The sequence below is a fragment of the Triticum dicoccoides genome, chromosome 2B (assembly GCF_002162155.2).
Source record: "Triticum dicoccoides isolate Atlit2015 ecotype Zavitan chromosome 2B, WEW_v2.0, whole genome shotgun sequence".
Classification (NCBI taxonomy): Eukaryota; Viridiplantae; Streptophyta; class Magnoliopsida; order Poales; family Poaceae; genus Triticum; species Triticum dicoccoides.
This window is the reverse complement of record NC_041383.1, coordinates 621777203-621791771: the sequence shown is the minus strand read 5'-3', so window position 1 is coordinate 621791771 and position 14569 is coordinate 621777203.

Below are 14569 nucleotides of genomic sequence, written 5' to 3'. Positions count from 1 at the left end.
TAATCTCATGATCCCTTTGAGCCTGGGTAGCAGTCCATAGGAGAATCACACGGTACCCCGGGATTTCCAAAAATACAGGCAACACTGGGTTCCCCAAGTGCCTCAGTCCACCCAGATGTGTATTAAAGTTGCCACCTTAAGTTGAACCATTAATTACAATACTCACATCTGTCATGGATACACTCACCCAATCCACGTCTACGAGCAATAGCAATATAAGCAAACGTAGAAGTAACTCCCAAAGGTTTAATAAATAACAGGACATAGGTACTACCTTATCTACTTCCCCAAACCCACATATTAATCAGATCCTAACCATGCAATTGTTTGAGGATTGATCCAATGCAATAAAACTGGGTAGTAAAGAGGTATGATCAAAGTGTTACTTGCCTTGCTGATGATCCGTGAAACCTAGAGACTCGTAGTAGCACGCTGCGCACTCCGGGTACTCTATCTCAAACAAACAAGCATACAATAAGCACTCATCTAATGGACTGGTAAAACTCAAATAAGAGATCTAACCAGAAAGTTCAACTTAAGAACTCCGGTTTGCAAAAAGAAACAAATCAAACGAAGCAACAAAACTCAAACGGCGAAAGAAACAAGCTTCATTAACTAATCTGGACCTAAGTCAAATTTTATAGTAGCAAAAACTTATTTAAGTTAGTTAAACGGAAAGAGGGTTTCGAGACGAAACTCTAGGCGCTTGAATCACCTGATTCCGATAAATGAGCGAAAAGTTATACTAAAACGAAAATCGGATCAGCAATCGCGATCGAAAATAATCACGAAAAACCCGAGAAAAAAAAACTAATGAACAGGCTAACGAACGAACGTTCGCTGTCTGCGGCTAAACAGTGAAAACCGTTCGTTAAAACAAACGTACGAACGAGCGTCCGCTAAATAACTAAACCGATAAAAATCGATGAACCGAAACTAAAAAAACGGATCTTGGGTTAAAAAAAAACTAACGGTTTTATAAAAAAACGGCGGCGGCTACCTCGGGTCCGGCAGGATTCCGGCGAGGCGGCGGATTGATGGCGGCTCCGGCGGGCGACTACGAGACGGGCGGCGGCGGCGGGGCGCGGCAGCGGCGAGCGGCTAGGGTTTGGTGCGGGTGGGCTGGGCGGCGGCGGTGTGGGCTTCGGGGCAGGGGCCCCTGGCTTATAAAGCCCCCCTCCCCCCCGGGCGGAGTCCCGCTCGGGTACGGCCTGGAGTCGGTTTGACTTCTTTTTTTAAAAAAATAATTCCGACGTGCAGAAAAAGAAAGAAAAGAAATACTAAACGGACTCCAAAAATCCCGAAATAAAATTTCTCCGTCCTCTAAAAATAAGCCGGACAAGATGAACCTTTATTTGGGCCTAGAATGCAATTTTGAAAAATGCATATTTTCCCTAATTCAAATAAAATAGCGATAAAACTCCGAATAAAAATCTTAATTGATTTTAATATTAAATCTCCAATATTTCTTTATTTTGGGAAATTCATTTTATTTCCTCTCTTTGATTTTTATAAAATAAATATACGAATATAAAATAATTAAAATCAAACGATCCTATTTTCAAAATTTGAGAACTCAAATATGAAAATAACGAAATCCCCAACTCTCTCCGTGGGTCCTTGAGTTGCATAGAATTTCTAGGATCAAGCCAAAATGCAATAAAATATGATATGCAATGATGATCTAATGTATAACATTCCAAATTGAAAATTTGGGATGTCATAAATCTACCCCCTTAAGATGAATCTCGCCCTCGAGATTCGGGTTGTCTAGAAAATAGGTGAGGGTGGTCCTTCAGTAGGTCTTCCTCTCGCTCCCAGGTGGCTTCATCCTCGGTATGGTGGCTCCACTGAACTTTGCAGAACTTGATAACCTTGCTGCGCGTGACTCGGCTGGCAAACTCGAGAATTTTGACTGGTTTCTCCTCATAGGTCAAATCGCTATCCAACTGAATTGCTTCCAGTGGCACTGTATCTCTCAGAGGGATATCGGCCATCTCTGCGTGGCACTTCTTCAACTGGGAAACGTGGAACACATCATGAACTCCCGACAATCCTTCAGGCAATTCCAACTTGTAAGCAACTTCTCCAATACACTCCAAAACTTGGTATGGTCCCACAAAACATGGTGCTAACTTTCCCTTAACTCCAAAACGCTTAACTCCTCGAAGTGGGGACACACGAAGATAAACTCTGTCTCCAACTTGTTGGAAATATGCCCTAGAGGCAATAATAAATTGATTATTATTATATTTCCTTGTTCATGATAATCGTTTATTATCCATGCTAGAATTGTATTGATAGGAAACTCAGATACATGTGTGGATACATAGACAACACCATGTCCCTAGTAAGCCTCTAGTTGACTAGCTCGTTAATCAATAGATGGTTACGGTTTCCTGACCATGGACATTGGATGTCATTGATAACGGGATCACATCATTAGGAGAATGATGTGATGGACAAGACCCAATCCTAAGCCTAGCACAAGATCATGTAGTTCGTATGCTAAAGCTTTTCTAATGTCAAGTATCATTTCCTTAGACCATGAGATTGTGCAACTCCCGGATACCGTAGGAGTGCTTTGGGTGTGCCAAACGTCACAACGTAACTGGGTGGCTATAAAGGTACACTACAGGTATCTCTGAAAGTGTCTGTTGGGTTGGCACGAATCGAGATTGGGATTTTGTCACTCCGTGTAAACGGAGAGGTATCTCTGGGCCCACTCGGTAGGACATCATCATAATGTGCACAATGTGACCAAGGGGTTGATCACAGGATGATGTGTTACGGAACGAGTAAAGAGACTTGCCGGTAACGAGATTGAACAAGGTATCGGTATACCGACGATCGAATCTCGGGCAAGTACCATACTGCTAGACAAAGGGAATTGTATACGGGATTGATTGAGTCCTTGACATCGTGGTTCATCCGATGAGATCATCGTGGAACATGTGGGAGCCAACATGGGTATCCAGATCCCGCTGTTGGTTATTGACCGGAGAACATCTCGGTCATGACTACATGTCTCCCGAACCCGTAGGGTCTACACACTTAAGGTTCGATGACGCTAGGGTTATAAAGGAAGCTTGTATGTGGTTACCGAATGTTGTTCGGAGTCCCGGATGAGATCCCGGACGTCACGAGGAGTTCCGAAATGGCCCGGAGGTAAAGATTTATATATAGGAAGTCCTGTTTCGGCCATCGGGACAAGTTTCGGGGTCATCGGTATTGTACCGGGACCACCGGAAGGGTCCCGGGGGCCCACCGGGTGGGGCCACCTGCCCCGGGGGGCCACATGGGCTGTAGGGGGTGCGCCTTGGCCTACATGGGCCAAGGGCACCAGCCCCTAGAGGCCCATGCGCCAAGATATAGGAAAAAGGGGAGAGTCCTAAAGGGGGAAGGCACCTCCGAGGTGCCTTGGGGAAGATGGACTCCTCTCCCCCTCTTAGCCGCACCCCTTCCTTGGAGGAAGGGGCAAGGCTGCGCCTCCCCCCTCTCCCCTGCCCCTATATATAGTGGAGGGGAGGGAGGGCATCCATACCTGAGCCCTTGGCGCCTCCCTCCCTCCCGTGACACCTCCTCCTCTCCCGTAGGTGCTTGGCGAAGCCCTGCAGGATTGCCACGCTCCTCCATCACCACCACGCCGTTGTGCTGCTGCTGGATGGAGTCTTCCTCAACCTCTCCCTCTCTCCTTGCTGGATCAAGGCATGGGAGACATCGTCGAGCTGTACGTGTGTTGAACGCGGAGGTGCCGTCCGTTCGGCACTAGGATCATCGGTGATCTGAATCACGACGAGTACGACTCCATCAACCCCGTTCACTTGAACGCTTCCGCTTAGCGATCTACAAGGGTATGTAGATGCACTCTCATTCTACTCGTTGCTGGTTTCTCCATAGATAGATCTTGGTGACGCGTAGGAAAATTTTGAATTTCTGCTACGTTCATCAACAGTGGCATCATGAGCTAAGTCTATTGCGTAGATTCTTTGCACGAGTAGAACACAAAGTAGTTATGGGCGTCGATATTGTTCAATATGCTTGCCGTTACTAGTCTTATCTTGATTCGGCGGCATCGTGGGATGAAGCGGCCCGGACCAACCTTACACGTACGCTTACGTGAGACCGGTTCCACCGACAAACATGCACTAGTTGCATAAGGTGGCTGGCGGGTGTCTGTCTCTCCCACTTTAGTCGGATCGGATTTGATGAAAAGGGTCCTTATGAAGGGTAAATAGCAATTGGCATATCACGTTGTGGTTCATGCGTAGGTAAGAAACGTTCTTGCTAGAAACCCATAGCAGCCACGTAAAACATGCAAACAACAATTAGAGGACGTCTAACTTGTTTTTGCAGGGTATGCTATGTGATGTGATATGGCCAAAAAGGATGTGATGAATGATATATGTGATGTATGAGATTGATCATGTTCTTGTAATAGGAATCACGACTTGCATGTCGATGAGTATGACAACCGGCAGGAGCCATAGGAGTTGTCTTTATTTATTTGTGACCTGCTTGTCAACTTAAACGTCATGTAATTACTTTACTTTATTGCTAACCATTAGCCATAGTAGTAGAAGTAATAGTTGGCGAGGCAACTTCATGAAGACACGATGATGGAGATCATGATGATGGAGATCATGGTGTCATGCCGGTGACGATGATGATCATGGAGCCCCGAAGATGGAGATCAAAAGGAGCAAAGTGATGATGGCCATATCATGTCACTATTTGATTGCATGTGATGTTTATCATGTTTATACATCTTATTTGCTTAGAACGACGGTAGTAAATAAGATGATCCCTTACAACAATTTCAAGAAGTGTTCTCCCCTAACTGTGCACCGTTGCGACAGTTCGTGTTTCGAAGCACCACGTGATGATCGGGTGTTAGATTCTAACGTTCACATACAACGGGTGTAAGACAGATTTACACACGCGAAACACTTAGGGTTAACTTGACGAGCCTAGCATGTACAGACATGGCCTCGGAACACGGAGACCGAAAGGTCGAACATGAGTCGTACAGAAGATACGATCAACATGAAGATGTTCACCGATGATGACTAGTCCGTCTCACGTGATGATCGGACACGGCCTAGTTTGACTCGGATCATGTAATCACTTAGATGACTAGAGGGATGTCTATCTGAGTGGGAGTTCATAAGATGAACTTAATTATCCTGAACATAGTCAAAAGGTTTTTGCAAATTATGTCGTTCTACTGTTTAGATATGTTCCTAGAGAAAAATTAGTTGAAAGTTGATAGTAGCAATTATGCGGACTAGGTCCGTAAACTGAGGATTGTCCTCATTGCTTCATAGAAGGCTTATGTCCTTAATGCATCGCTCAGTGTGCTGAACCTCGAACGTTGTCTGTGGTTGTTGCGAACATCTGACATACACGTTTTGATAACTACGTGATAGTTCAGTTAAACGGTTTAGAGTTGAGGCACCAAAGACGTTTTTGAAACATCGCGAAACATATAAGATGTTTTGAGGGCTGAAATTGGGATTTCAGGCTCGTGCCCATGTCAAGAGGTATAAGACCTCCGATGACTTTCTTAACCTGCAAACTAAGGAGAAAAGCTCAATTGTTGAGCTTGTGCTCAGATTGTCTGAGTACAACAATCATTTGAATCGAGTGGGAGTTGATCTTCCAGATAAGACAGTGATGGTTCTCCAAAGTCATTGCCACCAAGCTGTTAGAGCTTCGTGATGAACTATAACATATCAGGGATAGATATGATGATCCTTGAGGTATTCGCGATGTTTGACACCGCGAAAGTAGAAATCAAGAAGGAGCATCAATTGTTGATGGTTGGTGAAACCACTAGTTTCAAGAAGGGCAAGGGCAAGAAGGGATACTTCATGAAACGGCAAATCAGCTGCTGCTCTAGTGAAGAAACCCAAGGTAAAACCCAAACCCGAGACTAAGTGCTTCTGTAATAAGGGGAACAACCACTAGAGCAGAATTACCCTAGATACTTGGTAGATAAGAAGGCTGGCAAGGTTGATAGAAGTATATTGGATATACATTGTGTTAATGTGTACTTTGCTAGTACTCCTAGTAGCAGTATTAGATACCGGTTCGGTTGCTAAGTGTTAGTAACTCGAAACAAAAGGCTACGGAATAAACGGAGACTAGCTAAAGGTGAGCTGACGATATGTGTTGGAAGTTTTTCCAAGCTTGATATGATCAAGCATCGCACGCTCCCTCTACCAAAGAGATTGGTGTTAAACCTAAATAATTGTTATTTGGTGTTTGCGTTGAGCATAGACATGATTGGATTACGTCTATCGCAATACGGTTATTCATTTAAGGAGAATAATGGTTACTCTGTTTATTTGAATAATACCTTCAATGGTCTTACACCTAAAATGAATGGTTTATTAAATCTCGATCGTAGTGATACACATGTTCATGCCAAAAGATAGTAATGATAGTACCACCTACTTGTGGCACTGCCACGTAAGTCATATCGGTATAAAACGCATGAAGAAGCTCCATATTGATGGATCTTTGGGCTCACTCGTTTTTGAAAAGTTTGAGACATGCGAACCATGTCTATTGGTGTATATGCATGAAGAAACTCCATGCAAATGGACCGTTTTGACTCACTTGATTTTGAATCACTTGGGACATGCAAATCATACCACATGGGCAAGATGACTAAAAAGCCTCGTTTTCAGTAAGATGGAACAAGATAGCTACTTGTTGGAAGTAACACATTTTGATGTGTGCAGTCCAATAAGTGCTGAGGCATGCAGTGAATATTGTTATGTTCTTACTTCACAGATGATTCGAGTAGATGTTGAGTATATTTACTTGATGAATCACGAGTCTGAATTATTGAAAGGTTCAAGTAATTTCAGTGTGAAGTTGAAAGATCGTCGTGACAAGAGGATAAAAGATCTATGATATGATCATAGAGATGAATATCTGAATCACGAGTTTGGCACAGAATTAAGACATTGTGGAAATTGTTTCACAACTGATACAGCCTGGAACACCATAGTGTGATGGTGTGTCCAAACGTCATAGTTGCACCCTATTGGATATGGTGCATACCATGATGTCTCTTATCGAGTTACCACTATCGTTCATGGGTTAGGCATTAGAGGCAACCACATTCACTTTAAATAGGGCACCACATAATTTCGTTGAGACGACACCGTATGAACTATGGTTTGGAGAAACCTAAGTTGCCGTTTCTTGAAAGTTTGGGGCTGCGACGCTTATGTGAAAAGGTTTCAGGTTGATAAGCTCGAACCCAAAGCAGATAAAATGCATCTTCATAGGACACCCAAAAACAGTTGAGTATACCTCCTAATTCAGATCCGAAAGCAATAGGGATTGTTTCTTGAATCGGGTCCTTTTTCGAGGAAAGGTTTCTCTCGAAAAGTTGAGTGGGAGGATGGTGGAGACTTGATGAGGTTATTGAACCGTCACTTCAACAAGTGTGTAGCAGGGCACAGGAAGTTGTTCCTGTGGCACGTACACCAACTAAAGTGGAAGCTTATGATAGTGATCATGAAACTTCGGATCGAGTCACTACCAAACCTCGTGGGATGACAAGGATGCGTACTACTTCAGAGTGGTACGTAATCCTGTATTGGAAGTCATGTTGCTAGACAACAATGAACCTACGAGCTATGGAGAAGCGATGGTGGGCCCGGATTCCGATAAATGGCTCAAGGCCATAAAACCCGAGAGAGGATCCATGTATTAAAACAAAGTGTAGACTTTGGAAGAACTACTTGATGGTCGTAAGGCTGTTAGGTACATATGGATTTTGAAAGGAAGACAGACAATGATGGTAAGTGTCACCATTGAGAAAGCTCGACTTGTCGTTAAGATGTTTTTCGACAAGTTCAAGGAGTTGACTACGATGAGACTTTCTCACTCGTAGCGATGCTAAGAGTCTGTTGGAATTATATTAGCAATTACTGCATTATTTATGAAATCTTGCAGATAGGATGTCAAAACATTGTTTCCTCGACGATTCTTGAGGAAAGGTTGTATGTGATACAACCGGAAGGTTTTGTCTATCCTGAAATATGCTAATAAGTATGCAAAGCTCTAGCAATCCTTCTGAGGACTGGAGTGAGCATCTCGGAGTTGGAATGTATGCTTTGATGATGATCAAAGATTTTGGGTGTATACAAAGTTTATGAGAAACTTGTATTTCCAAAGAAGTGAGTGGGAGCACTATAGAATTTCTGATGAGTATATGTTGTTGACATATTAATGATCAGAAATGACGTAGAATTTCTGGAAAGCATATAGGGTTAGTTGGAAAGTGTTTTCAATGGAAAACCTGGATTAAGCTACTTGAACATTGAGCATCAAGATCTATAAGGATAGATCAAAACGCTTAATAGTACTTTCAAATGAGCACATGCCTTGACGTGATCTTGAAGGTGTTCAAGATGGATCAGTCAAAGAAGGAGTTCTTGCCTGAGTTGTAAGGTATGAAGTTAAGACTTAAAGCTCGACCATGGCAGAATAGAGAGAAAGGAACGAAGGTCGTCCCCTATGCTTAAGACATAGGCTCTACAGTATGCTATGTTGTGTACCGCACCTGAAGTGTGCTTTACCATGAGTCAGTCAAGGGGTACAAGAGTGATCCAAGAATGGATCACAGGACAGCGGTCAAAGTTTTCCTTAGTAACTAGTGGACTAAGGAATTTTCTCAATTATGGAGGTGGTAAAAGAGTTCGTCGTAAAGGGTTACGTCGATGCAAGCTTAACACCTATCCGGATAGCTCTGAGTAGAGATACCGGATACGTATAATGGAGCAACAATTTAGAATAGCTCCAAGTAGAACAGTTATTTGGAATAGCTCCAAATAGAACGTGGTAGCTGCATCTAGGAGATGACATAGAGATTTGTAAAGCACACACGGATCTGAAAGGTTCAGACCCGTTGACTATAACCTCTCTCACAAGCATAACATGATCAAACCCAGAACTCATCGAGTGTTAATCACATGGTAAATGTGAACTAGATTATAGACTCTAGTAAACTCTTTGGGTGTTAGTCACATGGCGATGTGACCTTGAGTGTTAATCACATATCGATGTGAACTAGATTATTGACTCTAGTGCAAGTGGGAGACTGTTGGAAATATGCCCTAGAGGCAATAATAAATTGATTATTATTATATTTCCTTGTTCATGATAATCGTTTATTATCCATGCTAGAATTGTATTGATAGGAAACTCAGATACATGTGTGGATACATAGACAACACCATGTCCCTAGTAAGCCTCTAGTTGACTAGCTCGTTAATCAATAGATGGTTACGGTTTCCTGACCATGGACATTGGATGTCGTTGATAACGGGATCACATCATTAGGAGAGTGATGTGATGGACAAGACCCAATCCTAAGCCTAGCACAAGATCATGTAGTTCGTATGCTAAAGCTTTTCTAATGTCAAGTATCATTTCCTTAGACCATGAGATTGTGCAACTCCCGGATACCGTAGGAGTGCTTTGGGTGTGCCAAACGTCACAACGTAACTGGGTGGCTATAAAGGTACACTACGGGTATCTCTGAAAGTGTCTGTTGGGTTGGCACGAATCGAGATTGGGATTTTGTCACTCCGTGTAAACGGAGAGGTATCTCTGGGCCCACTCGGTAGGACATCATCATAATGTGCACAATGTGACCAAGGGGTTGATCACTGGATGATGTGTTACGGAACGAGTAAAGAGACTTGCCGGTAACGAGATTGAACAAGGTATCGGTATACCGACGATCGAATCTCGGGCAAGTACCATACTGCTAGACAAAGGGAATTGTATACGGGATTGATTGAGTCCTTGACATCGTGGTTCATCCGATGAGATCATCGTGGAACATGTGGGAGCCAACATGGGTATCCAGATCCCGCTGTTGGTTATTGACCGGAGAACATCTCGGTCATGACTACATGTCTCCCGAACCCGTAGGGTCTACACACTTAAGGTTCGATGACGCTAGGGTTATAAAGGAAGTTTGTATGTGGTTACCGAATGTTGTTCGGAGTCCCGGATGAGATCCCGGACGTCACGAGGAGTTCCGGAATGGTCCGGAGGTAAAGATTTATATATAGGAAGTCCTGTTTCGGCCATCGGGACAAGTTTCGGGGTCATCGGTATTGTACCGGGACCACCGGAAGGGTCCCGGGGGCCCACCGGGTGGGGCCACCTGCCCCAGGGGGCCACATGGGCTGTAGGGGGTGCGCCTTGGCCTACATGGGCCAAGGGCACCAGCCCCTAGAGGCCCATGCGCCAAGATATAGGAAAAAGGGGAGAGTCCTAAAGGGGGAAGGCACCTCCGAGGTGCCTTGGGGAAGATGGACTCCTCTCCCCCTCTTAGCCGCACCCCTTCCTTGGAGGAAGGGGCAAGGCTGCGCCTCCCCCCTCTCCCCTGCCCCTATATATAGTGGAGGGGAGGGAGGGCATCCATACCTGAGCCCTTGGCGCCTCCCTCCCTCCCGTGACACCTCCTCCTCTCCCGTAGGTGCTTGGCGAAGCCCTGCAGGATTGCCACGCTCCTCCATCACCACCACGCCGTTGTGCTGCTGCTCGATGGAGTCTTCCTCAACCTCTCCCTCTCTCCTTGCTGGATCAAGGCGTGGGAGACATCGTCGAGCTGTACGTGTGTTGAACGCGGAGGTGCCGTCCGTTCGGCACTAGGATCATCGGTGATCTGAATCACGACGAGTACGACTCCATCAACCCCGTTCACTTGAACGCTTCCGCTTAGCAATCTACAAGGGTATGTAGATGCACTCTCATTCTACTCGTTGCTGGTTTCTCCATAGATAGATCTTGGTGACGCGTAGGAAAATTTTGAATTTCTGCTATGTTCCTCAACACAACTTTGTAAACTGTCTCCTTGCGTTTAGAATCTGCATAGCTCTTCTACCCGGACTGGTCTACCTTGAGCCTATCACGAATCAACTTAACCTTCTCTTCAGACTCTTTAATCAAATCTTGTCCAAACAACTGACGGTCTCCAACTTCATCCCACAACAACGGTTTCCTGCACCTCCTTCCATACAAAGCTTCGAAAGGGGCCATCTTCAAACTGGATTGATAACTGTTGTTGTAAGAGAACTCTGCATATGGCAAATTGTCGTCCCAACTAGATCCATAATCTAGCGCACAAGCTCTCAACATGTCCTCCAGAATCTGATTGATTCTCTCGGTCTGTCCATCTGTGTGTGGATGAAAGGTTGTACTGAACTCTAGCCTGGTATCCAAAGCTTCGTGCAATTGATTCCAGAAGTTTGAGGTAAACTGGGTTCCTCTATCTGATACAATGGTCCTCGGAACTCCATGCAGGCATACGATCCTGGTCATGTATATATTTACCAACTTAGCGCTTGTATAAGTGGTCTTCACTGGGATGAAATGAGCTACCTTCGTCAAATGATCGACTACAACACATATTGAGTCATAGCCTGAACGAGTCCTGGGAAATCCCGTGATAAAATCCATGCCTAGCTTATCCCACTTCCATTCGGGTATCGGCAACGGCTGTAGCAACCCTGCTGGCTTCTGATGCTCTGCCTTTACTCTATGACATACATCACAAACTGCTACACACTCCGCAATATCCTTCTTCATTTCGGTCCACCAGAAATTGTCCTTCAAATCCAAATACATCTTGGTATTTCCTGGGTGAATCGAATACGATGAATCATGGGCCTCTTGCAGAATCAACTTCCTGATCTCCGGTTCATTAGGCACATAAACACGGTCCTCAAACCATAAGGTATTGTGCTCATCCTCACGAAATCCCTTAGCTTTTCCTTTGCTCATCTTCTCCTTTATCTCGGCAATCTCCTTGTCCGTCTTTTGAGCTTCTCTGATCTTATCCATCAAAGTAGACTGAATCTCCAATGCTGCTACATAGCCTCTCGGAACTATTTCCAAACATAGCTCGTGAAGATCCTCACCTAACTCCTTGGGTAACTCTCCGGTCATGAGTGTGTTGACATGGCTCTTGCGGCTCAACGCATCGGCTACTACGCTAGCCTTTCCGGGGTGATAATGCAATCTCATATCATAATCCTTAATGAGCTCCAACCATCTCCTTTTCCTGAGATTCAACTCATTCTGTGTGAAGATGTACTTCAAACTCTCGTGATCCGTGTACACCTCACAATGGTTTCCGATGAGAAAATGTCTCCATGTCTTCAACGCATGCACTACGGCTACTAACTCCAAATCATGTGTAGCATAATTCAACTCGGGGCTTAAGTTGTCGTGAGGCATACGAAAGAACTCTTCCTTCCTGCATAAGCACTGCTCCAAGTCCTCGATGAAAAGCGTCGCAATATAGTTCATAATCCTTGCGCTGATCTGGCAGAATCAACACCGGTGATGTAACCAAACGTTTCTTCAATTCCTAGAAACTGGCCTCACATTCCTCAGTCCATTTGAATTTGGTGTCCTTCTTCAACAACTCTGTCATGGGTTTGGCAATCTTCGAGAAATTCTCGATGAACCTCTGGTAGTATCCTGCGAGTCCAAGAAAACTCTGGATCTCTCAAACTGACGTGGGTGCTTCCCAATTTGTCACAGTGACAACTTTGGTGGGGTCTACTGCTATTCCTTCTCCGGATATCACATGTCCGAGAAATCCAACTTCCTTCAACCAAAACTCACACTTGCTAAACTTGCAATATAGCTGATGTTCTCTGAGCTTCCCAAGTACCAAACGCAAATGCTCCTTATGCTCCTCTTCATTCTTCGAGTAGACCAAAATATCATCAATGAACACCATGACAAACTTATCCAAAAACTCCATAAACACCTGGTTCATCATGTTCACGAAATAGGCAGGTGCGTTAGTCAGACCAAATGGCATAACAGTATACTCATATAGCCCGTACCTTGTGGTAAAAGCTGTCTTAGGTATATCCTGCTCTTGAATCTTCAGCTGGTGGTATCCTGATCGCAGATCGATCTTGGAAAATATTTTAGCTCCTTGCAACTGGTCAAACAGATCATTGATCATGGGCGGTGGGTACTTGTTCTTGATTGTCATTTCATTCAATCCACGATAATCAACAACCATCCTCAATGATTCATCCTTCTTCTCCACTAGAAGCACTGGTGATCCCCAAGGTGACGAACTTGGGAGAATATAGCCTTTATCCAGTAACTCCTTAATTTGCTTCTTAATTTCCTCCAAATCCTTTGTGGGCATTCTGTACGGTCTCTTAGATATTGGCCCGGTGCCTGGCAAAAGCTCAATCAAAAACTCAATGTCTCTATCCGGTGGCATGCCCGACAACTCCTCGAGAAATACGTGAGGGAAATCCTTCACCACTGGTACTTCCTCCTGTACAACTCCTGATAAGGAATTCACTTGGGTCCTCTTCGGCACATGCCGGGATACATACTTGATCCTTCTTTCTTCTGGGGTGGTAAGCATAATCGAATTACTAGCGCATTCAATGTTCCTTCCGTACTTTGATAACCAATCCATGCCTAATATCACATCCAGTCCTTGCGACTCCAATACTATTAGGTCTGAGGGAAACACGTAGTTACCAATCCTTAATGGTAACCGGTCACACCATAAGCTATCATATACTCAGCTCCTAGCGAGGTTACTAACATGGGTGACCTAAGGGCTTGGGTTGGAAGTTTATACTTATCCACAAATCCCTATATGTATGTGCGATGCACCAGTATCAAAAAGAACGATTGCAGTAAATGACTTAACCAAAAACTTACCTATTACTGCATCTGGCTGGGCTTCAACCTCCTCCATGCTAACGTGGTTCACCTGTCCCCTGTTGAAAGGGTTAGGCTTCTTCCCAGAGCTTCCATTGCCGTTTCCATTCTTTGCTTCAGGACATTCAGTGGCATAATGTCCAGTCTTCTGGCATTTGAAACAGGTAATGTGGCTTAGATCCCTCTTGGCTGGTGTTGATGGGTTGGCACGATTCTGTCCGTTGCTTCCTCCATTCCCATTGCCATTCTTGGGGCCACTATGGTTGTGCGAACTTCCTCCATTATGGTTGTGACCTCCATGGGTATGCTGAAAAGGTCCTTCCGAGTTCAGGGTAAAACGGGGCTTCTGCTGAGCTACAGAATTGTACTTCCCTTGTCCATACTTCCTCTTGCGACTGCCAATCTGCTGCTACTTCCCTTCAATCATGAGAGCTCGGTCTACCAACTCCTGGTAGTTGTTGAAGTTTGCCACCATCAACTGCATGCTCAGCTCATCATTCAGTCCTTCCAGAAACTTCTCCTGCTTAGCTGCATCCGTAGCAACGTCATCTGGGGCATAACGTGCTAGCTTACTAAAGTCATCCACATACTGGCCAACTGTACATCCTCCTTGGCGCAAGTTGCGAAACTCACGCTTCTTCATGGCCATAGCTCCTGCTAAAACATGGGCAGTACGGAAAGCCTACTGAAACTGGTCCCATGTGACAGTGTCGATGGGGTAAGTGGCTGTAAAATTCTCCCACCATGATGTTGCGCATCCATCAAGCTGGTGTGCGGCAAAACACACTCTCTTCGCATCTGTGCATCCTGTAGTGGTCAA